This window comes from Ranitomeya imitator, chromosome 2 (assembly GCF_032444005.1).
Source record: "Ranitomeya imitator isolate aRanImi1 chromosome 2, aRanImi1.pri, whole genome shotgun sequence".
NCBI classification, from domain to species: Eukaryota; Metazoa; Chordata; class Amphibia; order Anura; family Dendrobatidae; genus Ranitomeya; species Ranitomeya imitator.
The window spans coordinates 64,086,438-64,114,060 of NC_091283.1; positions in this window are offsets into that span (position 1 = coordinate 64,086,438).

A 27,623-nucleotide genomic window follows, 5' to 3' on the forward strand; every position below is an offset into this window, starting at 1 on the left:
TCTTAAGCCACCTGATATAGAAAATGCTCAAAAGAGCGAACATAGGAATTTCCATGTAAAAATGACTTGTACTTCATATGTTCAGGCTTTGGATCAACTGCTTCATGTTTCTAAAAATGCCGAGCACCTAAAAGAAGTGACCGATCCATTCTTCTGATGTTTCCTGCTTTGAAAATGTTCTGCATTGAACAATTCAAGTAAAGGGGAAAGTTTAAATGATACCCGGAGCATTTTTCTGTCATTTTGCTTAATAAACACTAGCAGGTTCTTCATTATTCAACGAAGAAATGACTGGAAAATCACAGTAAAAAAGAGTTCACAAAAAACACGGGAAAACGCTACAAAAACACGTTGGTGGCCGAAATCATCTGCAAAAGGCTTAGGAACAACCAAATGGATGCTTCAGGAAAAAAAAAGAATTTCACTAAGCATCTTCTGTTTGAAGAACTTAGTGGGATTGCCAGAGATTAAAAAAAGTTGTGACAACGTACCATAAGGCCCCATTCCCACAATGAGTTTTTGTTGAGTTTTTTACTCAGCGTATTTTTGAAAAAATAAGTAACCTACTGTACTTTCCATAATGGGTGCAGAAATGATGCAGAAAATCAGCAACATCAAAGACTCACCAAAAGCTCAATGTGGGAACAAAGCCTAATGGATTCTCTTCTGATACCTCAACTCTCACTATTGACATTGGCTAATGATAAAATGTATCAGTACCAGAAAGTAAAAAAAATGGTGTACGGATTATATAATTAGTTGTCTATTAATCCTTTGTCAGGGCCGCCACTTTAAATATAAGAACTCCATGTAGTCAAATGATCAGAAGACCCTGAAGTATGTTCTACATTCTTTATATGCCATCTAATACTCCCATCCATCCAGGATTCAGTGAACCCAGAAGCAGATTATACATGTCCATAGGGATTTATTGTGTACAGCAGTGTATTTCTATGTATTTGTACTCTACAGGTGAAGAAAAATTTAGATTTTTTGTTCCTACAATCAATTTACTACTTGAATGGTTACCCTTGTTCAATATTGTTTATTTAATTAGTTATTTCCTATAATCAATCTATGAAAATCAATTACTGAAAAGTAATTTTCTTTTTTTTGTTAGTCACTCCGGGACTTGAACTGACAACCAGGAGCTAAAGCTATTGATCCACAGGCTCTGGTGATGGGAGAATGTTGTATACTTGACCTGTGTTGCAGCATACCTTGGTCCAGGTTTTATAGGTTATTAGTATTATTCATGCATTGTAACAATATAATTGGCTCTTCTTATCTCTAAATATGTGCTGGCATTAGCATACATACTTGTAATTGGCTAGGTTCACACTGTTAACACCCAGCTTGTGGTCTAGGGGTCGTACTAGCATCTAAAGGTACCGTCACACATAACGATATCGTTAACGATATTGTTGCTTTTTGTGATGTAGCAACAATATCGTTAAGGAAATCGTTATGTGTGACAGCGACCAACGATCAGGCCCCTGCTGGGAGATCGTTGGTCGCTGAGGAAAGTCCAGAACTTTATTTCGTCGCTGGACTTCCCGCTGACATCGCTGGATCGGCGTGTGTGACACCGATCCAGTGATGTCTTCACTGGTAACCAGGGTAAACATCGGGTTACTAAGCGCAGGGCCGCGCTTAGTAACCCGATGTTTACCCTGGTTACCAGCGTAAACGTTAAAAAAACAAACATTACATACTTACCTTCAGCTGTCTGTCCCCGGCGCTGTGCTTCTCTGCACTCCTCCTGCATCCTGTGTCAGCACCAGCCAGCTGGAAAGCACAGCGGTGACGTCACCACTCTGCTTTCCGGCTGACCGGCGCTGACAGTGCAGAGGAAAGCAGAGTCCCAGAGGACAGACAGCTGAAGGTAAGTATGTAGTGTTTGTTTTTTTAACGTTTACGCTGGTAACCAGGGTAAACATCTGGTTACTAAGCGCGGCCCTACGCTTAGTAACCCGATGTTTACCCTGGTTACCGGAGACCTCGGGATCGTTGGTCGCTGGAGAGCTGTCTGTGTGACAGCTCTCCAGCGACCAAACAGCGACGCTGCCGCGATCGACATCGTTGTCAGTATCGCTGCAGCGTCGCTTAGTGTGACGGTACCTTAAGTTTAGTTTCTCTCACTTTCCTATGTTTTTTCTAAGTCCGTTACATAAACGCATTCCTTAGCCCCCTTATATGATCATGGACTCCATCTTGGAAGGAAAGAAATACATGTAGAAAGAAACGAAAATGAAGTCAGGATAGATAAAATATAAATCCTGCTCTCACAATTGCATGCTTTCTGGGTTTCTTTTATGTGTTTTTCCCCATATATAATGCGTTTTTGTTGCAGATGTGAATCTGTGTTTTTAATGCTTTTTCAATACTACAGAAAAGCTTTGATTCTGTCACCCAGTGACGATCATCGGTAAGTAAGGTGGGGTCTGAAACTGTCCCTGGAACTGTGACCCTAACTATCCCTGTCCTGGGGGTACTCTTAAAGGTAGAGAGGCCCGAGTCTTTGACCTTACTATGCTCCTGTTAATGTCTTAACCTGTCCCCTCCCCCTCACCCAGAAAGCCTAAGACAGATATGTTGGTGTATATACATGTAAGACAAACAAGGTTAACAAACATCAACTTACATACAAAAACACTCACCAAGGGTGGAGAGGAATAAAGGGAAGGATAGGAAGGTACAAACCAAATGGGAATAGGATAATGGAGAAAACATAAATCCAATACAGCAGACAACAATCTCCAGCAGCAACTACAAAGTCCAACTTCAGCACACCAACTCCAGCAAGCCAGGAAGTAAACTTTCACTGGCTGGGATGAGAAGCTCTGGCCAGGTTTTATAGAGAGAGAAAATGAACCAGTCAGGAGCAGCTGTGAGATGGAGCTGCATGTCTCTAACCAGCATACAAAGAGTTGTTAACCTCTTCAGCACGAAAGGAAACAATGTCCATTTAATATGAGGAACAAAGCACACAGCCTAAATGGAAGCTCTGTAATTTCCAGTACGTAAAGATCACCTAACCCCAGATCTCCCAGGAGGATGTGACACACTTGTGACAAATTCTGAGCTTAAAAATGGAGCTGCGTTTTTTTTCCACATGCTTTTTTTTTCAGGCTCTACATAGAAGCCTATAGAGGAACAAAAACAGCAAAACCTCAGAGTTCGGCAGCATCTTTAGACGCACTAAGGGCAGAGATTTCATGAAATCACATCCACTTTGCTTGGACATTTAGAACGCGTTCACATGTAGCGTAAATGCATATTTCCTGCTGCTTTTTTGCACAGAAATTCTGCTGTTTGAACTGTCCAATCAAAGTGGATGTGATTTCATGAAAACTGCGCCCCCTGTGCATGTAAGGGTATGTGTACACGCTGCAGATTTTGCTGCGGATCCGCAGTGGATTGGCCGCTGCGGATTCACAGCAGTTTTCCCTGAGTTTACAGTACCATGTAAACCGATGGAAAACAAAATCCGCAGTGCACATGCTGCGGAAAAAAACGCTCGTAAACGCTGCGTTGTTTATTCCCCAGCATTTCAATTCTTTGTGTGGATTCCGCAGTGGTTTTCACCTGCTCCATAATAGGAATCCGCAGGTGTAAAACCGCAGGTGGAATCCGCAAAAAAGCCGCATAAAAAACCACGGTAAATCCGCAGTAATTTCGCAGGAAATCCGCAGTGCGGTTTACCTGCGGATTTACCAAAATCAGTGCAGAAAAATCCGCACAACTTTCCGCAATGTGTGCACATACCCTAAAGATGCTGCTGACCAGTGTGGTTTTGTTCCTTTTTTTGTGGTGGCTTCTATGTGGAACCTAAGTAAAAGGTAAAAGGTAAAAAGCATAAACAATGCAGCACAAATGCAATATGCAGAGAAGATTGTTATTGCAGTTTTCTGTGAACATCTGCAGAAAAAAAACACAGCATCTATGCTACGGCCTTACAGACACCAAAAAAACAAATGTCGCATAGTGAAGCTACATAAACATGAAAAAGTTCTGGTGGCTCCAACTGTGGATGTGTAGAAATCGCAGGAACGTGAGATGTTGTCACGGACAGGAGGCAGCTCAAGAGTTAACAGGTTTATTAACAATACGTATACTCCGCGCATGGAGTGGCAGGACACAGGAGATGTGTTAGGGAGAAGGGCAGAACTGGGAGCTAGAACAGGGTAGGGCAGGAACGAATGATAGTTCGATAGGAAGAAACAAAGGCAATAAAACTTATCAGTCTGTAGTCTTCTTGATTGCAGCGTCTCGGTTCTCCAACGGTGGCACCGACAATAGCGGCACGTGACGTCTCGGAGGTGTCTGTAGAGGAAGGGGTTCCAATACAGGGAGCGGGTGAAGAGTCTTTGAAGGGTGCAGGGAGTTCCTGCTCTCACGAACGCCAAACAGTGTTCTCAGTCCAGTATGAAGAACCGCCGGAACAAGGCTTTACTCCACAGTGAATAGAGGTACTTGACTAAGAGGCTCTGGCCTAGTCACCTGCTTCTCACTGTGCTGCACGCAGATTACAGTCTCTGGTTTCAACTGTGAGTCACCTCCTGGCATGGAGGTTAGCGGGGAACTGGCAGTCTGTCATCCACCTACAGTGAACTGGTATGCAGGGGATCTGTCAAGTCGTCCTGCGCTCAAGGGATGCTCTGCTTTCACAGACGACACTGCACCCAATTGTCCACTTAGCTTTCCTGCCTGGACTCTGTCCCTTTCCCACTCGCAGAGCTTTTTAACATGGCCCCATCCTTGTCTGAAAATCTTCCCCCTGCAACTTTGGTTACAGTCCTGGTAGTTCCGGAACCGGTGTGAGAAAGGTATACCCGATCTTGTTCTTCCTCTTACAGATGAAACAACAAAAACTAATTCCACAAGTCCCAACTCTAGATGAGCATTACACACAGATGACATTGCGCCGGTCCTGGCTAATCAAAAGCTGAGCAGGAAACGCCGGAATGTAAGAAATTCCCAGGCCTCCCTATAACCGGCAGGTACCACTGATCCGGATATTGGACCACAGTTCGGTGAATCGATCCGCTCATCTCTAGTCTCAACCGTTTCAGATTTTGGTCTATGCCATGCATTCTTGGGTGTCTGCTGAATGTCCCTCACTGTCAATGCCCCTCTGATATTTCCTCCTGCTAGGGTAGAAAGAAATGGCAAATGGAGGTGGACTGGGGTGTGACCAGGGGCATGGCCAAAATTTGCTGCGACAGAGCATGGCCAAAATTTGCTGCAGCATGCTATGTGTGCCGTATAATTTATCCCCTATTCTGGTCTTAAAAAATTTGGAGGTTTGAAATATATATATATATATATATATATATATATATATATAGAGTCATAGTGGGTATTGTGGTGGAGTTTATTATCACAATGCAGCATAATGATCATGTAATAACTCTTCTTGTGCATAGTCACTCTGGTAGAAATACTGTATGAGATGAAATACTAAGTCATTGCCCATCTCTATCTTACTGATCGCAGGGTTGGATCACTGGGTTCCGACCTTTGGGACCCCAGTGACCCTGAGAGTTTGCGCTAGACACTGGGAACTGGGCTATGCAAAGCTCCATCTTGAATATAGCAGAGGTGCGCTTGCTTGGCCTCTGCTTAGTCTGCACCATTCAACATCTGAGATTGCTGGAAATAGCAGAGCACTATTCTCGGCTTTCTCCAGCAGTCCCATAGACCATAAATGGAGCAGATGGGGAGCAAATGCACTTAGTTTCATTCAAGACAAAGCTCTGCAAATCGCTGGTGATCTTAGCGGTCAGACACCCAGGGATCAGTAAATTATCGTATGCAGATAGGAGATAACTTACTATCTTTGTGAATAAATATAAAAAAATTTAAAAAATGTATTGGGTAATAATAATAATAATAATTTATACTTAGTGTACAACCCCACCCCTGAACTCTTATCTGTTATGGGGACTCTATCCTGGCACGATTACGGCATTTGTGTTGTATGTGTCTTGTCACTTGTGCTGTATGTGTCTCTTCCCCCCAGACTAGTTCTGCCTTGGATTCTTTAATCACACCACCATAGACGTGACGGACAGCCTCCACTGTTCTATAGAGATCCCATCATTGTAGAATTGATGTGCATGTGCAAGATTTCCAAGAGTTCTTCAATGATCATCATTGTATGGAGGCTGGGAGAAATGCCCAGAGAAGTGCGATTAGAGGATCGTAGGTAGGACATTTGCACAGACTTGTGAAAAAATAGATAAGTACAGCCCTGCATACCCTTTTTTTGCAGGATCAGTTGGGGTCCCTGAGTCCTGACCACCACTGGTTATATATTGATGGCATAGCCTAACCACCATTTAAGCCTGTGGCCATACTGTAGCTGTATTGTAGCCCAAGTTTGTAATAAACCATAGGGTGATTTATGCGTTAAGGCTGATATTTGTTTCTGTAAATGATTTTCTCTTGTCAATGTAACAGAAAAAAAACAAATATCAATGAATAATTGTAGAGGAATGTGGGGCCTCATGGATCATGTCCAGCTACAGTCAGACCGCTGAAAGGAAGCATCTGGACGCCTGCACTGACCATGAACTGGGATTGTGACAGTAGTCAAAGTCATGACCAAGTAGAAAAATAAATATGTTCTCTTAAGAAAGAAGATATCCGAGATAAAGTGGGCATCGCCTCTCATCACATCACTGCAATGTGTAGCTTTAAGGGACACCGGGCTGAGTAATCAATGACAGAAAAAACAAGCAGAAAGTAGACGCTCCCCTGCTTGTCAGTCTGCAAGATTGTGTGCAAATTCTTGGAAAGACAATAGATTGACCTATATCCAGTAAGAGTAAATATGACTTACCGTACGTCAGTAAATGACAGTCATAGTGATAATATTTGCACAATCTGCATTACTGAAGCAAACCTTCTTTTTGGAATCTAAGGAAGTATAAAGTTCTCGACTGGTTAACTTCCTAATATGTCTGTATAATGCATGAGCTCTGGTTTGTTTGTTTTTTACTACAGTATTCAAAATCTGTTTTATACATGTAGAGCCCAATTCATCAAAGCTTTTCCGGCAAAATACTGGTGTAAAAGGCATGCAGAACCCAAGATTGGGCAAAAAATTTGAGACCTTGGGTGTTGTCATGCCATTTTCACTCAACTGTTCCAAAGTGGGTAGAGATGGGGTGGGATGGGACGTGGTAACCTCCGCTCATTAAATTCAGGAAGAGTGATGGCATTTGCTGTGCCAGAAATCTTACTCCAGTTATGATTGGAGTAAGATTTGTGGTGAGGTACACCTGGAGGAGTATGCCACTTCACACATGTTCCTCTTAATGGATCAGGAGCCTCGCACTTCACCTCATCTCCTCATCAAGACTGGTGTAAAAAATGTATTTAAAGCACAGGCATAAAATTACGGACACTGGAAATTAACCTGATTGTCTGGGGTAGTGAGGTCAAGAGAGCTAGTGCAGTACGAGAGAAGTTTTTGAAAAGGAAGTTTGATGTTTAGATAATGGACTATTGAAGAGCTTAAAAGGCTGATTATTTGTATTGTAATTAGTGGCATTGTGTGATCACATATTTGGCATTAATTGAATAATAAAAAATCTACGTCTTCAAAATGTGGTGCAGGAGAAGGATGTTATCATTACCATGGATAGCAAGAAGAACAAACAAATCAAGTTTTGTACAAATCAGCCAAACATGTCACTCGAAGCAAAGATCACCAAGCTACGACCTGCCTACTTTGGACACATCATGCAAAGAAAGCGATCACTGGAGAAGTACATCATGGTCGGGAGAATAGGAGAAACAAGGTGAGAAGGAAGACCGTCAACTTGATGGCTTCATACTATCAAGATAACAGAGGAGAAGACTCTGGTGGACCTATCTAGGCTTGTACAAGATCAATCTTCCTTCAGATTGTTCATCCATCAAGTCGCCATGGCTAGAGATCAAGCCAAAGGTGGCTAAATAATAATATAGTAATAATTGTGGGTATTAATTAAGCACTGTATTAAGATATAAAGTAGCTATTTTATGGTGGCATTAATTAGGGAAAAAACTGTGAATCTACTCATGACTGTACTACAACCTCATCCAGGGGGAAGAAACTTTTGTTACAAAACACTTTAAGAAGGGAACATATTAAAAGCATCCTGGAATCATAGACCTCTGAAAGAGCTAATAAAAAAAAAACATGTCAGATGCTACCCCTGAGTTTTGTGATGTGGTTTGCTTTCCTGTATAACAACTTTTTTCTTTTTTTACAAAAAGCCCTTCTTGTTTCGCTTTGAGATAGAGATGTGAAACACTTTGCTCATCTCCTATATTAGGCTTCTTCAGTAAATGCAGGATCAGTGGGCAGAAAAATGCCAGTCTTGGTTCATTAAAATCTACGTAACTCTGACACCGAATAGTGCCCACGCTATTAGTCACATAGAATTAAAAAACATAAGGGTTCATCAAGTTCAACCTTTCTTAATCTATCACTACAATCTATTGGTTATTAGAAAGCATCCAACCCTTTCTTAAAAGCTAATACGTCTGCTATTACTACCTCTTCCTCGTCGAGCGTTCCACAATCTGACTGCTCTAACTGTAAAGAACCCTTTCCTACTTAGCGGCCAGACTTGCCTTTCCACCAGTCGTAATGAACATATCCTGGTCCTTTCTAAGATCTTTGTAAGGAATAAATCATGTACCAGTCCTTTACATTGACCCACACATATATTTAAATGAGGCTTTTTTTTCTAAACTAAACAAGGCCAATCTTTCCACCATTTTATTATAATAGAGGTCTTCCATCCTAAGTAATAATCTAGTTGCCTGCCTTTGAAACAGTTCTAGCTTTCCAATATCCTTTTTTAGATTTTGGCACTCAGAATTTGATCCCTTATTCTGGAAGTGCCTTACAAGTGATTTATAGTGGGGTAATTGTTAGGCACCTGTCTCGGATCCATGCCTTGCTTCCCTCTCCTTGGTCCACTAGACTCTGATAAACTCCAAGTCGGGCTTTGCAGATGGCATGCATGATCCCATGTGAGCATCAGTCTCAACCTATATAAGGCTCACTGAGATACACACTTTGTCTTGATATTGCATTAAGACTTCTGTGTTGCTGGACCTTGTCGTGCTACACACACGATACACGTCTTCGATTTCCTGATGTCCTCCGCCTGCCTGCGGATTCCTGATGCCCTCTGCCTACCTGCGGTTTCCTGAAGCCCTCCGCCTGCCTGCGGTTTCCTGATATCCTCCACCTGCCTGCAGTTTCTTGTCGAGCTAGGTGCTGCGGTCACGGATCATTATACTGTGATCTGCAGCTCTAATCACTTCCAGGAACTTTGATTGACAGCTCACTCTGACTGGTATATCTGCATGTATTTTAATGCTATTTACATGCAGATTAACCATATAAATAACATTTTGTGCACATGACAAGTTCCCTGTAACAAGGTTAATTGTAACTGGATTCCCACTGACTAAATGGAGGTACAACGAGCTCTCCATTCCCCATAGCCTAGAAGTGGCCACTGCCATCTGGCTCTGCTTGCATAACTACTATACTAGCATGATAGGTGTTCGGCTAGATGTAGAAATGGGATACTGTTATGATCTGGTGGCCTTGGAGCAGCATGAGACGTACTCTGGAGAAGGTGGCACCTGTACTGACCGCAAACCCTAAACTTAACAGCGCAACTAGAAGTAGCCGTGGGGGGTACCTAACACTCCCTAGACCCCCCCGACACAGCCAAAGAACTAACTACCCCTAAAGACAGAAACAGGAAACCTATCTTGCCTCAGAGAAAATCCCCAAAGGATAGACAGCCCCCACAAATATTGACTGTGAGAGGAGAGGGAAATAACATACGCAGAAATGAAATCAGGATTTAGCATAGGAGGCCATACTAGCTAAAAAGAAAGAATAGAACAGAGTACTATGCGGTCAGTATTAAAACACTAGAAAATATTCACCACAGAAAATACAAAACACCACATCTGACTAAAGACATGGAGGGTATATCTGCATCTCCAGAGAAAAAGCTAGGCTGCAAAAAATCCTTCACAGACTAAGCTGGACAAGACAAAAACATGAAAATGCACAGAACTATAAGGTCCACAGCAGGTGGACAGCAAAAAGAAAGCCAGGACTTATCTTTGAAGAAAAGCACAGCAAAAAGGAGAGACCAGAAGGGATGTGAATCCTCCAAAAACAATGGACAACTGGCACTGACTAAAGGATCAAGCAAGGCTATATAGCCCAGCCCAAATTGCAAAAAATAGATACACCTGATAAATGCTGCGATCCAACTACCGCAGCACTACCACTCATAACCACCGGAGGGAGCCCAAGAGCAGAATTCACAACAGTACCCTCCCCTTGAGGAGGGGTCACCGAACCCTCACCAGAGCCCCCAGGCCGATCAGGACGAGCCAAATGAAAGGCACGAACCAAATCGTCAGCATGAACATCGGAGGCAACAACCCAAGAATTATCCTCCTGGCCATAACCCTTCCATTTGACCAGATACTGAAGCCTCCGCCTCGAAAAACGAGAATCCAAAATCTTCTCAACCACATACTCCAACTCCCCATCAATCAACACCGGGGCCGGAGGATCAACAGAGGGAACAACGGGCACCACATACTTCCGCAACAAAGATCTATGGAACACATTATGGATGGAAAAAGAGGCTGGAAGGGCCAAACGAAAAGACACTGGATTGATAATTTCAGAAATCCTATAAGGACCAATAAACCGAGGCATGAACATAGGGGAAGAAACCTTCATAGGAACATGACGGGAAGACAACCAGACCAAATCACCAACCCGAAGCCGGGAACCAACACACCGACGACGGTTAGCAAAACGTTGAGCCTCCTCCTGAGACAAGACCAAATTGTCCACCACATGAGCCCAAATCTGCTGCAGCCTGTCAACCACAGAATCCACACCAGGACAATCAGAAGGCTCAACCTGCCCTGAAGAAAAACGAGGATGAAAACCAAAATTACAAAAAAAGGCGAAACCAAGGTAGCAGAACTAGCCCGATTATTAAGGGCAAACTCGGCCAATGGCAAGAAAGCCACCCAATCATCCTGATCAGCAGACACAAAGCATCTCAAATAAGTTTCCAAAGTCTGATTAGTTCGCTCGGTCTGGCCATTTGTCTGAGGATGAAATGCGGAAGAAAAAGACAAATCAATGCCCAGCCTAGCACAAAAGGCCCGCCAAAACCTAGAAACAAACTGGGAACCTCTATCGGACACAATATTCTCCGGAATCCCATGCAAACGAACCACATGCTGAAAAAACAATGGAACCAAATCAGAAGAGGAAGGCAATTTAGGCAAAGGTACCAAATGAACCATCTTAGAAAACCGGTCACAAACCACCAGATAACCGACATCCTCTGGGAAACCGGAAGATCTGAAATAAAATCCATAGAAATATGCATCCAAGGTCTCTCAGGGACCGGCAAAGGCAAAAGCAACCCACTAGCGCGGGAACAGCAAGGCTTAGCCCGCGCACAAATCCCACAGGACTGCACAAAAGAACGCACATCCCGCGACAAAGAAGGCCACCAAAAGGACCTACCAACCAAATCTCTGGTACCAAAAATCCCAGGATGGCCAGCCAGCACAGAACAATGAACCTCAGAAATCACTTTACTAGTCCATCTATCAGGAACAAACAGTTTCCCCACTGGACAGCGGTCAGGTTTACCAGCCTGAAACTCCTGAAGAACCCGTCGTAAATCAGGGGAGATGGCAGAAAGAATCACCCCTTCCTTCAGAATGCCGACCAGCTCAAGAACCCCAGGGGAATCAGGAAAAAAACTCCTAGAGAGGGCATCCGCCTTAACATTCTTAGTACCAGGAATGTACGAGACCACTAAATCAAAACGGGAGAAAGCAGGGACCATCGAGCCTGTCTAGGATTCAGCCGTTTGGCAGACTCGAGGTAAATCAGATTCTTATGATCGGTCAGGACCACAATACGGTGCTTGGCCCCCTCAAGCCAATGTCGCCACTCCTCAAATGCCCACTTCATAGCCAACAACTCCCGATTGCCGACATCATAATTGCGTTCCGCAGGTGAAAACTTCCGAGAAAAGAAGGCACACGGTTTCATCAAGGAACCATCAGAATTCCTCTGAGACAAAACGGCCCCTGCCTCAATCTCAGACGCGTCAACCTCAACCTGAAATGGAAGAGAAACATCCGGCTGACACAACACAGGGGTAGAAGTAAATCGGCGTTTAAGCTCCTGAAAGGCAGAAACAGCCGCAGAGGACCAATTCGTCACATCAGTGCCTTTCTTCGTCAAATCGGTCAGAGGTTTAACCACACTGGAGAAGTTGGCAATGAAACGACGATAAAAATTAGCAAAGCCCAAGAATTTCTGAAGGCTCTTCACAGATGTGGGCTGAATCCAATCATGAATGGCCTGAACCTTAACCGGATCCATTTCTATAGATGAGGGAGAAAAAATGAAGCCCGAAAAAGAAACCTTCTGCACTCCAAAGAGGCACTTTGACCCCTTCACAAATAAAGCATTATTACAGAGGATCTGAAATACCATCCTGACCTGTTCCATATGAGACTCCCAATCATCGGAAAAAATCAAAATATCATCCAAATATACAACCATGAATTTATCAAGATAACTCCGAAAGATATCATGCATGAAGGATTGGAACACAGATGGAGCATTAGAGAGTCCGATGTTGTGAATTCTGTGGCAGAGTTCACTCCTGTGGTCACAAGTGGTACTTCGGCTGATTCTCTCTGGGAGCTTCCGTTTGTGGAGGAAAGTGGTACTGCAGCTTCTGAGTTTCCTCCCTCAGGTGATCTGGTGAGGTCGTTAGCTGCTTCTCTACTTAACTCCACCTGATGCTTTGATCCATGCTTCCTGTCAATGTTCCAGTGTTGGACTTGTGTTTCTCTGGATCATTCCTGTGGCCTGCTGCTCTGCATAGCTAAGTGCTTCTTTGCTATTTGTTGCTATTTTTTCTGTCCAGCTTGTCTATTTGTTTTGCTGGAAGCTCTGGGACGCAAAGGGTGTACCTCCGTGCCGTTAGTTCGGTACGGAGGGTCTTTTTGCCCCCTTTGCGTGGTTTTCTTTAGGGTTTTGTGTAGACCGCAAAGTTATCTTTCCTATCCTCGTTCTGTCTAGAATATCGGGCCTCACTTTGCTGAATCTATTTCATCTCTACGTTTGTCTTTTCATCTTACTCACAGTCATTATATGTGGGGGGCTGCCTTTTCCTTTGGGGTATTTCTCTGAGGCAAGGTAGGCTTATTTTTCTATCTTCAGGCTAGTTAGTTTCTCAGGCTGTGCCGAGTTGCATAGGGAGCGTTAGGCGCAATCCACAGCTGCCTCTAGTTGTGTTTGGAGAGGATCAGGAATTGCGGTCTACAGAGTTTCCACGTCTCAGAGCTCGTTCTATTATTTTGGGTTATTGTCAGATCACTGTATGTGCTCTGATCGCTATGCACATTGTGTTACTGAATTGCCTATCATAATAGTCCGAATGGCATCACAAGGTATTCAAAATGGCCTTCGGGCGTATTAAATGCAGTTTTCCATTCGTCACCCTGCTTAATACGAATAAGATTATATGTCCCTCGAAGGTCAATCTTAGTAAACCAGCTAGCCCCCTTAATCCTAGCAAACAAATCAGTAAGCAAAAGCAACGGGTATTGAAATTTGACCGTGATCTTATTCAAGAGGCGATAATCAATACAGGGTCTCAAGGAGCCATCCTTCTTGGCAACAAAAAAAACCCTGCTCCCAATGGTGAAGAAGATGGCCGAATATGCCTCTTCTCCAAAGGCTCCTTAATATAGCTCCGCATGGCGGCATGTTCTGGCAAAGACAGGTTGAAAAGTCGGCCCTTAGGGAACTTACAACCTGGAATCAAGTCAATAGCACAATCACAGTCCCTATGTGGTGGAAGGGAACTGGATTTGGGCTCATCGAATACATCCTGGAAATCTGACAAAAACTCAGGAATTTCAGTAGAGGGGGAAGAGGAAATTGACATCAAAGGAACGTGACCATGAACCCCCTGACAACCCTAACTAGTCACAGACATAGATTTCCAATCTAACACCGGATTATGTAGCTGTAACCATGGAAAACCCAGCACAATATCATCATGCAAATTATGCAACACCAGAAAACGACAATCTTCCTGATGGGCTGGCGCCATGCGCATGGTCAGCTGTGTCCAAAACTGAGGTTTATTTTTAGCCAACGGTGTAGCATCAATGCCCCTTAAAGGAATAGGGTTCTGCAAAGGCTGCAAGGGGAAACCACAATGTCTGGCAAATTCTAAGTCCATTAAGTTCAGAGCGGCGCCTGAATCCACAAATGCCATAACAGAAAATGATGATAATGAGCAGATCAAGGTCACAGATAACAGAAATTTAGGTTGTACAGTACTGATGGTAACAGAACTAGCGATTCTCTTTGTACGCTTAGGGCAATCAGAAATAATATGAGCAGAATCGCCGCAGTAAAAACACAACCTATTCTGACGCCTGAATCTTTGACGTTCAGCTTTAGACAAAATCCTATCACACTGCATAGGCTCAGGGCTCCGCTCAGAGGAGAACGCCACAGTGTGCACAACTCTGCGCTCGCACAAGCGCCGATCAATCTGAATGGCCAGAGACATAGAATCACTCAGACCAGCAGGCGTGGGGAACCCCACCATAACATCTTTAATGGATTCAGAAAGACCCTTTCTGAAAATTGCCACCAAGGCATCCTTATTCAATTTAGTCAGTACAGACCATTTTCTAAATTTCTGGCAATACGATTCTGCCGCTTCTTGACCTTGACACAGGTCCAGCAAGATTTTCTCAGCTTGATCCACAGAATTAGGCTCATCATACAATAACCCCAATGCTTGAAAGAAAGAATCAACATTAAGCAAAGCAGGATTGCCAGTTTCCACGGAAAATGCCCAATCCTGTGGGTCACCACGCAGCAGGGATATGATGATTTTAACCTGCTGAATGGGATCACCAGAAGACCGGGGTCTCAATGCAAAAAACAGTTTACAGTTATTTTTGAAACTCAAAAATTTGGATCTGTCACCAAAGAATAAATCAGGAGTGGGAATCCTAAGTTCTAAGGCAGGAGTCTGAAAAATATAATCTGAAATACCCTGTACCCTAGCAGCAAGCTGGTCCACACGAGAAACTAACTCCTGAACACTCATGTTATTACTAGGTTCCGCAGCCACCCAGAGATTAAGAGGGAGGAACAGACCAAACAGGCTAAGGGAAAAAAAATGGCTCAAAATCTTTCCTCCCTTCTTCTGAGATGCAATTAACTCATTGTTGGCCAGTTGTACTGTTATGATCTGGTGGCCTTGGAGCAGCATGAGACGTACTCTGGAGAAGGTGGCACCTGTACTGACCGCAAACCCTGAACTTAACAGCGCAACTAGAAGTAGCCGTGGGGGGTACATAACACTCCCTAGACCTCTCGACACAGCCAAAGAACTAACTACCCCTAAAGACAGAAACAGGAAACCTATCTTGCCTCAGAGAAAATCCCCAAAGGATAGACAGCCCCCCACAAATATTGACTGTGAGAGGAGAGGGAAATAACATACGCAGAAATGAAATCAGGATTTAGCATAGGAGGCCATACTAGCTAAAAAGAAAGAATAGAACAGAGTACTATGCGGTCAGTATTAAAACACTAGAAAATATCCACCACAGAAAATACAAAACACCACATCTGACTAAAGACATCTGCATCTCCACATCTGACTAAAGACATCTGCATCTCCAGAGAAAAAGCTAGGCTGCAAAAAATCCTTCACAGACTAAGCTGGACAAGACAAAAACATGAAAATGCACAGAACTATAAGGTCCACAGCAGGTGGACAGCAAAAACAAAGCCAGGACTTATCTTTGAAGAAAAGCACAGCAAACAGGAGAGACCAGAAGGGATGTGAATCCTCCAAAAACAATGGACAACTGGCACTGACTAAAAGATCAAGCAAGGCTATATAGCCCAGCCCAAATTGCAAAAAAATAGATACACCTGATAAATGCTGCGATCCAACTACCGCAGCACTACCACTCATAACCATCGTAGGGAGCCCAAGAGCAGAATTCACAACAGGATACCACCTCAAATATTTTTGGCATATCCTTTGGACATATCATAAATAACAAGTAAAAACTTCATTAGCGCTGGTATTATAGAAAGAACAAACAGGGCAAACAGGAAAACTGTGAGATCAACAATGTACAATCCACTACTTTTACATTGATAACATCTTCAATGTCCGGCACCTGGCACCATGCCGATCAGCTGTTATCGGTGGTGGAGGCCACAGGTCGAAAGTACTCACTTGCGGATCTGGCCGTCTACTTGCAGTGGCAGGGACTGGTTACTGCACATCCGCTTCCTATTGATTTGCATAAGATGTAGATGTGTAGCACCCTGCAGTGGCCACTACAAGTAGATGGCTAGATCAGCAATTAAGTACTTCCAGCCAATGGCTGCCGCCACTGATACCAGCTGATCATCGGGGGGTGCCGGAAGCCAAACCCCGACCAATCAGATATTGATGACATATTCTAAAGATAGGCCATCAATATAAAAGTAGTGGACAACCTCTTTAAATATCAGACTTAAAGGGGATGTCCGGAACTTTAATACTGATGGCTGATCCTTAGAATAGGTTATTAATGTGTGATCGGTGGGGGGGTGCCACCCACCACTCCAGCAGATCAGCTGCTCCCAGTGTCGGCTGAGTTAAGTTGTATGTGGAGCGGTGTACTGTATGTGTACCGTTATCATTCAGTCCAGAGAGGTTGACCTGAATCCTTGCCCTTTGTTCAGCCAGCAGATGGATGTTTGTGTCGGTTGAGATTGCACTGGGGGTATTCTTTCAGTTTACTGGCTCCAGCTATTTTAGAACAAAAAGGTTATTTAGACATGGAAAAAAATGGAGCATTGGTGTGATTTAAGGGAACAAACTTAACAATGTAATTTTGGAATCTATCAGATGCTCCATTGTTTCTTGAGAAAGCAGCTGTATAGAATTTCCTGTTTGCTCTTTTGTCCTTAAAATACCATGTTACCTAAAGCAGAACATTATTATATTTCCATCCTGAATGCTAAATAAAAAGGGGGGACAAAAGGTTCCTCCAGTCTACTGCCATTTCTCATGTCACTCCGTGGCCTCATAGCTTAGAAAAAACTTTCCCATTCAATCCATATTTTTTTGTATTTTGTAGGTTTCTTGGCCACAGGATCCAGGAGTGTTGACCAGTTTCATAAATATGGGAATTGGGTACATTGATTTCCATAACAGAGTGAAGATACCTACAGTATGTACAAAAATAGCCTTAACTAAGGAATGGCCTCCAAAATGTGAAACGCCTCCAATGGCCGGTAGGCCTTCACCTTCAATTACAAAATTGGAAATGAAAAATGTAAAGATTTTAACGTTCTTTAGAAATTGACTGTAAGAAGGAAGCAGAGAGCGCAGAAAAACTGGAAGATGTACACTGGCACATCTCCTTCATCCTTCAGGTTGGTGGGTGTTTGAGTCAAACCTAGAGATCAGGGAATATAAAAAAAATGGAATTTGAAAATTCGCTTGAATTTTTGCAGGAAATTCACTTTGAAGCAAATGTATTCAATGCAAATTGAAAGAACTTTTGACATCAAAGCATAATAAAGATAGATACAAATTTTTTTTTTTTTTAAATTATATTTACCTGAGCCTCACCTTTCTCATTGTGCAGAACCACTTTGGACTGGTCACTATCTGGACAAGTCTTTGAGTCAGTGTTCATTGGGCCATCTTAGGCATCTTCCATCACTCACCAACTTTTTCTGCCTCCTGCGCTGATCAGCCTTGGCGACATATTGATGTTGCTCCATTAGGCCTCATGAGACGTCATGATGTTATGGGGCATAGTCTGCGCAGGAGATGCAGAAGATGGCGGATGCCGGAAGATGCTGAAGATGGCCCAATGAAGACTGGATAGAAGAGGATGACTGGACTGAAGTTGAGCTACACAGTTAGATGGGTGAGTATAATATTTTTAACCCCTTTCATACCCTTTATAATTGTTCAAAGAGAATTTAAAAAAAATCAGATTAGAGCAAGTCTGAATTTTTTTTGCAAATTTCAAATACCTCAAATTGATTCACCCATCTCCAGTCAGACTTCCCGGCCAACCTTAGTGTTTGCGTTTTGTGAAATGGTAAAACCTCTTTAATGATAATATGCCTAACCTGGATTAACACATTGCATCTAAACATCATTTATCAACTTCAGATAAAAAGATAGTGCCCAGAAATTATTTATTCTAAAATTCCAGGAGTAAAAGCGGAATGTATTCCATGATTAATAATTGAGTAACAGTACAATGCAATACTAACAGAATATATACTCAAGTATTTATTAATACAAACGTGTCAAAGAAATGGCAGTTGTTTTTAAGGATGGTGTCAATTTTTAGCATGCAAAAATGTTCGTCTACAGCATATGAATATTCAGAGTATTGGTATGACTTATTTTATTATTTTTACTTCACGGATGTTTGCAGAATTGTGTAGTATAATAATCCAGTACTATCTTTCTCAACCCGATCCTAACAATTTTCTGGCGGAGGCCTTTGAAAGTTAGTTTCGTTATTAATAAATGAAAAACTTTAAAAGGATTGTCCATCTCTATAGATGTATATATGCAAGAGGTCAGATAAGTATTATGTTTTGGGATGCTTTAGCTCTTTGCTGACCTTTTATTGTTCAGCAAAATGGCACCGCCATATTTGCTGAATTCACATGGAGCAAATTACAAAAAATTCTGTATTCAGCAAAACACAATTTTATAAGAATTCATAAATTTGACCATCTATAATGACCACCTTTTGCCTCAAGACAACATCAAAACATTTATTTTCCAACATGCACTTGCACATGAATTTTGAAGGATCTCTGGTGGAGAGGTTTTCCAAACATCTTGGAGAACAGATCTTCTGTGGATGTCGCTTGTGCAAATCTTTCTTTATCTTCATGTGATCCCAGACAGACTGGATGATGTTGAGATCAGGGCTCTTGCTGCCATATCACCACTTCCAGGTCTTCTTGTTCTTCTTTACACTGAAGACAGTTTTTAATAACATTCTCTGTATGTTTTTGGTCTTTGTCACGATGCAGAATAAATTTGGAGCCAATCAGACGCCTCCCCGAAGGTATTACATGACAGATAAGTATCTGCCTGTACTTCTTAGCATTGAGGTCACAAAGAAATTCATACTGAATTCAAAGAATTTTAGATTTTCTGAGAATTTCTGTATTCAGGCAAATCTGAATCTTGGACGATTCGCTATCTACGAATCCAGCAAAATGGTAGGCACGATTGTTCTTGATTCTGAGGACTGGTAACAATTTAAAAAAGCAAAACAAAACAAGAAAGTCTTAAATTCACCTCTTCATAACCCTCCCCATGCTTGTTCTGCCACTATCACGCCCCGCTTGGTCCTCCGATCATCAACTATTCCTTTTTTTTCTCATGCTGTGTCTTCCAGTGGGTTCTGCCTCTGCTGACTAATACCCCCTTTGTCACATAATGACTTCATTGCACCCCTCATGACATCATGGGGCTTACTTAGCAGAGGCACCTGCCGAAAGATCACATGAAGGAGAAGGAAGAGGAGCAGAGAGCGGAAGTGGTGGGAAATGTATGGAAAGTGCCAAGGACAGGTGAGTATAAAAGTTTATTTTTTCAACTCCTTACTGGCATATTCAATTTACTTCAAATTTATTTAATGCAAAATAAATCTCCCTAAATTGAAAGAATCTGTCAATATTGAATTTCGGAAGATTTACTCAACCCTATCAATTTTCAGGATTCATCAAAATGAAACAATACATGGGGACTGAGGTGCTCTGCTCATAGCATCGACTGCTAATGTTATTATAAACCTTGTATTTCCATGGTTTTCGGTACAAACTTCTGTTTTTGTGTCAGTGAATGTGGATATTTTAGTTTACGAAACATTATTGCAGCTACAAGAAGGACCACATATAAATGAGGCGATAGATTGTTCCCCGGGGAAGTCACTCACATGATTGTGCTACCGTCTACAGGAAACTTAAGAGGGATGTTCTGGAGATGTCAGGGGGCCATGGAAATGGTATTTTGCCTTTCTCGTCACTGCACAATTTAGTATTCTAGGCTTCAGACAAGGGAATAATTTGCATTTGATTTGGCTTTAGCTTTGTGAGATGACTATGCACATTTTTTACATTCACCATGTTTTCCAGTTCCTAGCATGTTATTGTAAAAGTGTTGGGAAATATGGTTTCACAGTTGGCTTGTAAAAGAGAAATGTCTGAGAAGTGAGATGACATTACAATTAGTGTCTTTAGTCATACTTATGGAGCCTGCCCGGAGGACCACAGATCGCCACTCATCCGGCGTCATAAATACCCGAAAATCCAGTGTTATTGGCGGGGTTAGCTCAGACGGGTCATACATTTACCTGCCAGTGGATGCGTGGAAGAAAGGTAGTATTACCGTACATCACAGGCATCGCCACTGTAGCAGCCACGTGGATGTACAATAAGCCATAAAGGCAGTATTGAGTGGGCAATATGCTGTATAGCGATGTTATATCAGCACTTCATCTAGGCAGATTTATCAAGTCTGACCTTTTATACAATCATCTAAAGAAAAACAAAAGAAGAGGATTAAACTAAGCCAAATTTAATAAAAAGTTGCACATCACTAATAAATAAATTTTACACATTTTTAGACTGTCCCAAAGTTAAAAACAAAAATCTGAACCTCCTATGCGCATACATAGGAATGGCAAAAGGTTGGTGCCCATGTAAGAGTCTGTCGGGGGACAAACATGCTCTTTTTCCTCTCTGTAAAACTGATGTGCTTTTGTTGTGTGTTGCATATGTAGTTGATGGGTATACATGAATTGGCCAATTTATGCGCTAAGAACCTTCAATTTTACAAGTATATCTTACTGAGTAATAACAGTTTAGATTCAACATTTTCAGTTTTTGCATATATATTGGCTTATATAGAGTGCTACACCTAGAAGGTGCTGGTCACTTATATAGAGTGCTTTCACACCTACTGTAGGAGGAGCTGGTCAGGTTTTTTCGATAGATAGATAATCAGAAAAAAACAGGCAGCACTCCAAAAATTAAAGTGAAAAATCGTGGCTTTCCTGATCCATTAACAGCCTAATAGATGAATATGTATGCGTCTCCACTTCCATAGGCATGCAGCGCATATTCATTACCTTAATGAGCGGTACCATGTGACCGCTGAGCAGAGGAGAGGAGAGCTGCCGGCACCGGCAACGGAGATGCAGGAACATGCAGGACCGCGCGAGGAGGGTATGACGTGGAGGACGGGGGAGGATGGGGGAGAACGGGGGAGGACACAGAGCCATGCATACAAGGGGGAGGAAGGGGAGGCGCTTACCCAGTTTTCCATGGCAAAATTAGGTGCCTCGGCTTATACTTGATTATATATGGAATTTAGATATTTAGATGGTATTTAGGTAGATAGATAGATAGATAGATATTTTGCATAGATCTGTCAAAAAACAATGTGTGAATTCCTAGAAGTGAAATGCAAAGGATATCTGTTGTGAAATGTCAGTAATTCATTTTTATGTGCTATCTTTGTTATGTCCAGATCTTATCTTAACATTTTAACCACAATCTTGGAGAGATACATCTATACTCTACAAATACTACTACACAGCTCTTGTATTAGACAGATAGATAGATAGATAGATAGATAGATAGATAGATAGATAGATAGATAGATAGATAGATAGATAGATATGGAGTGCCCGCTAGGACCGTGGGGATACTCGGTACCGGGCCGGTTCTTAAAGAGGACATGTCACGGCAGCTGTGACCCTGTCCGTGGCCCTGGGCGTCCAATAAAAGGGGAATAAAGTTTATGGGAGGCACTTTAAACTTGAACGTTGCATAACAGTATAACATATAGCATTACGCTTAATATAATATTCTCAATAAGATATAACGTTACTCTCCTTCTCAATTAAATTATCTTTTACATATGTCCTTTCCTGGCTGTATCTCTGCACTGGCTTCACCTCTCCTGCCCTGTGCCTGCCACACAGTGTCCCAAGCCAGCAGCCTCGGATCTTGTCGGGCAGTGAGCTTTGAGTTCCCCTGGATCCTATATGGCTGTCTTTTCAGCAAATGTGTGCACATGTGGCTGTGCTTCTTGCAAAAGCCACAGCCTCCGGTTATCTAGATGAGTCCTTAGTTACTCCACTAGAATGGGGCCTGTCCCCTGAATGCGACCTGGTCCCTCCACCCAACGATGGTTGGCGTGAATGCGAGCCCCACAGGTGGACTTCTCACTACCCGTGCCTCTAGGACCCTTTTCTTCTCTTGCTTCTGTAGTTTCACTTTCCTTCTGTTCTCTGCTGCTGAGATGAGCTCCTCACAGCTCCAATTTCCAGTTCCAACTGTCTTCTAGCCTGTTCTAGCTCCTCCCTGCTGTTTCCATGACTACTCTACTTTCTCTCCATCCACACCCTCTACCTATTAACCCTCTCCAACCTGGGATGAGGCCATCCTCCCTTAGGGTACGCCCAGGTGCCCTGACTGGAGGAGTGTGGTGTTGGATGCAAGTGTTAGGGTTCTGTGCAGTGCCCCATCCTTACCTGAGAGTGGAATACCACACCTCTGGGTGAGGTGCAGTATCTGGACCACGGTGAGTCATTGGACGTGGTATATCTCGATTTTTCCAAAGCGTTTGATACCGTGCCGCACAAGAGGTTGGTACACAAAATGAGAATGCTTGGTCTGGGGGAAAATGTGTGTAAATGGGTTAGTAACTGGCTTAGTGATAGAAAGCAGAGGGTGGTTATAAATGGTATAGTCTCTAACTGGGTCGCTGTGACCAGTGGGGTACCGCAGGGGTCAGTATTGGGACCTGTTCTCTTCAACATATTCATTAATGATCTGGTAGAAGGTTTACACAGTAAAATATCGATATTTGCAGATGATACAAAACTATGTAAAGCAGTTAATACAAGAGAAGATAGTATTCTGCTACAGATGGATCTGGATAAGTTGGAAACTTGGGCTGAAAGGTGGCAGATGAGGTTTAACAATGATAAATGTAAGGTTATACACATGGGAAGAGGGAATCAATATCACCATTACACACTGAACGGGAAACCACTGGGTAAATCTGACAGGGAGAAGGACTTGGGGATCCTAGTTAATGATAAACTTACCTGGAGCAGCCAGTGCCAGGCAGCAGCTGCCAAGGCAAACAGGATCATGGGGTGCATTAAAAGAGGTCTGGATACACATGATGAGAGCATTATACTGCCTCTGTACAAATCCCTAGTTAGACCGCACATGGAGTACTGTGTCCAGTTTTGGGCACCGGTGCTCAGGAAGGATATAATGGAACTAGAGAGAGTACAAAGGAGGGCAACAAAATTAATAAAGGGGATGGGAGAACTACAATACCCAGATAGATTAGCGAAATTAGGATTATTTAGTCTAGAAAAAAGACGACTGAGGGGCGATGTAATAACCATGTATAAGTATATAAGGGGACAATACAAATATCTCGCTGAGGATCTGTTTATACCAAGGAAGGTGACGGGCACAAGGGGGCATTCTTTGCGTCTGGAGGAGAGAAGGTTTTTCCACCAACATAGAAGAGGATTCTTTACTGTTAGGGCAGTGAGAATCTGGAATTGCTTGCCTGAGGAGGTGGTGATGGCGAACTCAGTCGAGGGGTTCAAGAGAGGCCTGGATGTCTTCCTGGAGCAGAACAATATTGTATCATACAATTATTAGGTTCTGTAGAAGGACGTAGATCTGGGTATTTATTATGATGGAATATAGGCTGAACTGGATGGACAAATGTCTTTTTTCGGCCTTACTAACTATGTTACTATGTTATGTTACTATGACATGCCGCACGTCATCATGTGAACAGCATCCAGGGAAGAGGAGGCATGTGAGGGTCCCCACCACCTCGTTACACCAGGACCAGGTGTTTGACAGTTCAGTAAGAGAGACCACCAGTCAAAAATAAACTTTTCATTCAACGATAACTTGGGAGGGATTATATACAGGAGATAGCTAGAACCCATTTTGATGGACATTTCCTTTATATTATGGAGAATTTTTCCACATACAGTATCAATTCTTTCCACTTTTCTCACTTATCACTTCAGCGTTCCTTTACACTTTCACGAGAGAGAGAGAGAGAGAGAGAGAGATATTTCTCCGTGCCAGAATCCAAAACAAAGCTTCTGGGCATGCTCAGTGTGTTAAAAACGGATTCGATCGCCGGAAATGTTCTTTCACACATCAGTTCCATGCGTTTATTGCCGAAAACGTCCCTTCAGGCTTTTTCGCCGGACACAAAAAACGTTGCAGGAGACGTTTTTTGTATCCGGCAAAAAAGCCTGAAGGGACGGATCCGGCACAAAACGGATGAAACGCATGTCCTTCAGGCACAATCTGGCAGTAATACAACTCTATGGCGAAAAAACGGATCAGGCGTAAGAAAAAAACTGATCCAGATTGCGCCTGAAACTGCCGGATTGTGCCTGAAACCAAAAAACTGATGTGTGAAAGCAGCCTAACCCAGCTCAATACTACAGTCCAGTTAGTAAAAGTCATTTTTCTCAACCCGAGATACCACGTCTTCTCTCCCCTCTAACAAACTAAATTGCTAATATGGCCTGTACTTATCATCTCTGTCTCTGACACTCTGGAACTCCCGCCTGGGGTACTTTCTTCATCTTACGTACTCTGTCCTTTCTAGGCCTGTTACCTCTGTGAGTTGTAAACTCTGAGTCACTGGTGGACACAGACAGAAAAGGGGCCCTGTGAAAGCGCAATATATAGGGGTCCCTTTGCAGCCAAGAGCTTCTAAAAATGCAAAATTGGACCTGCTTTGGAGGTAGAAATGGGCCCCCCTACCTCTTGGGCCCCGGAGCACCTGCAAAGGTTGCAGCAATGCTATGTCCCCCCTCTTCGCTGGGCCTTACTGCTAGGTGTCTTGACCCAGGACCAGTTTCCGATCGATCACTCTGTACTTACGGTCACTTTTCTCTTGTTCTCTAGGATCTCGCTATCCCCTGTCTCCTTTCTCATTAGGGACACCCACGTTATACGGCACTTCTCACATTAGACCTTAGGTCTTTTCTCAATGCACACTGGGCCCTGTCTAACATTTTGACAGTGGGCGATGTATGGGTAACATATTGTATCACTAATGCTTGTGTTACATACGTTGGCACGTCACATACATTACATACATTCTTTTATCACTGGTAATGGTTTCAGGTCTACAGTACAAAGAGTTAATAGATCTGCTGTTTACTTCTAACTTCCACCTGTGTAACATGCATGGAAAATTGTCTGTTTAGAAACCATTGTATATATGTTTTTCATCAATGGTCTATCACGCTATGTCAATTAAACACATGTTTTATACATACAGATGCCTTCATGCACTGTGTAATAGGCTGCAGGAATGCGCCTTTGGTGTAGTCGCATAGAATGATGAAAAACAGTTTATGTAAAAAAGGAAGTCAGAGACATGGAGAAGAACTAAGCTTTATTAGGAAGGCCTGGCACCACAATACAACTATGGTCTCAAGCAACAAGTTTTTCAAGCTGAACACTCTTCTGGAAATGTTAATCTTTAGGGTATTTGCACACTGTGGCCTTGATTCATTAAACCTAATGTCTTGTTACCCAATCTTAAAGAAGGGGGTGAAGGAATAAGATGCACCAATTCATTAAGAAGTAACACTACTTTAAGCGTTAGCGTCCATTCATTCCGTATGGGGCTGCCACAAAAAGACAAGTGCAGTACTCGGCAGCTCTATAGGGAATGAAGGGAGCAGCTTTTAATCATGCGCACTGCTAAGTCACTCCATTCTCCATTCTGACCGGCGGTTCTACCAAGTAGAGCGTGACAACTCCATAGAAATATATGAAGCCGCCATGTTCAAGTCAGGAGAGCCTCCAGTCAGTCCGTGCATTGCGTTCCAATTTATACGGCCCCTAATGGGGATAAAACTTCCCCAATCTTCCTATCGGAGCTGATCCCAGAGGTCTGACCCCCAGGATAAACAAGCTATTACCTATTCCCTGGATAGCTGATAAGCAACTTGTTCTCGCCGTACAAACCTATTAATTTAAATATCTGATTTAAATTTAGTTTTTATAAAATTTGCTTTTTATTGGCAGAAAACTTCAGTACAATAAACAAATACGAACGGAAGGTAGCACACATAAAACACAGGCTGAATTATTACAGGTCATAAATTCAGTTCTGGCATTAGCAATGTGGGCATAGGACTCTTTAGAACTGTATGTTCAGCTGAGCCTGTAAGTTATGGCATTGTCGTAATGATCCATATCCAGACGATAGATGAAGAGATGGCTGCCAAGAGAGACTAAGGCTGGTTACCCGGGCCCCTGCGTTATCCCTCAGACTAGGGGAAACCCTGTCTGTCCCTCTCCCAGAATTTACACTGATGGTGTGCTTGTCTGGGCCACCAGGCCTGGCCCTAACTCCTGTTTCAGCCCTATGCTGGAACCACCACCCGCCACCCAGTGAAGAGACCACACACCAACCTACACAGAAAGCACAGACAGGGAAAACTAAAAACGCACCACGCCGCAAGCATACAGGAAAATACGATAATGTGCACAGGGCAAAACAAATACAAATATAGGAAGAAGAAATATAACAACGGATCATACACCACCAGATACGATAATACTTCTCCAAGACCACCACTCCAGACCGGAATCACTAGGCATGAGGCACAAGCTATAATCGATGATGCCCAAAGTCCAGCAAGACTATTTAAAGGCCATGGGCGTAACCCAACCTCCAATCCGATTACCAACTAAATTAACCACGAGAAACCTGGATAAAGTCTAGCCGGCGCCACTGAGCGTATAGTGGTCATAAATGGAATTACCGCTGTCTGTCGGACACCCTAGTGTGAATAGCGTCCGGCATGACAGACTGTTGTAGGGAGTTTTATGTCCTATAAGTTGGAGGCAATACGTACTTTGAGAAGAAGTGAAAGCAACAAACCTATTTTCAGAGCTCATGGACATCATGGTGAGTTTATGATGTGACAACGGAATTGGAGAGGGGTTGATTGGTGAGCTAGAGGTCTGGGCATTATTGGGCAGGTTGTCTATGCTGGAGTGCAAAGAAGACCACATGTTTTCAAAAGAAGAGTGCCTTCTTTCCTCCCAGCCAAAAGCTTCTCCATCTTAAAGATTAGGTCTACCATGTCTGGTCACGCTTTGCTTGAGTTAATGCCTGATCCTTTGTAAAAACCTATGAAAAAAACATTAAAATGGCATACCATCCAATAGAGTTGTTGTCATACAAAATAGATATTTTTAAATGAAAAAGAATGAGTTAAAAGTTGTTTTATTGTTTAATCTTCTTAGAAAAATCTGTATTTCATTTTAGGCTGTGGTAAGGTTTATATCCCATCTGAGTTTAGGGAAACATGTTTTTTTTCTATCACAATCTTCATACAAAATA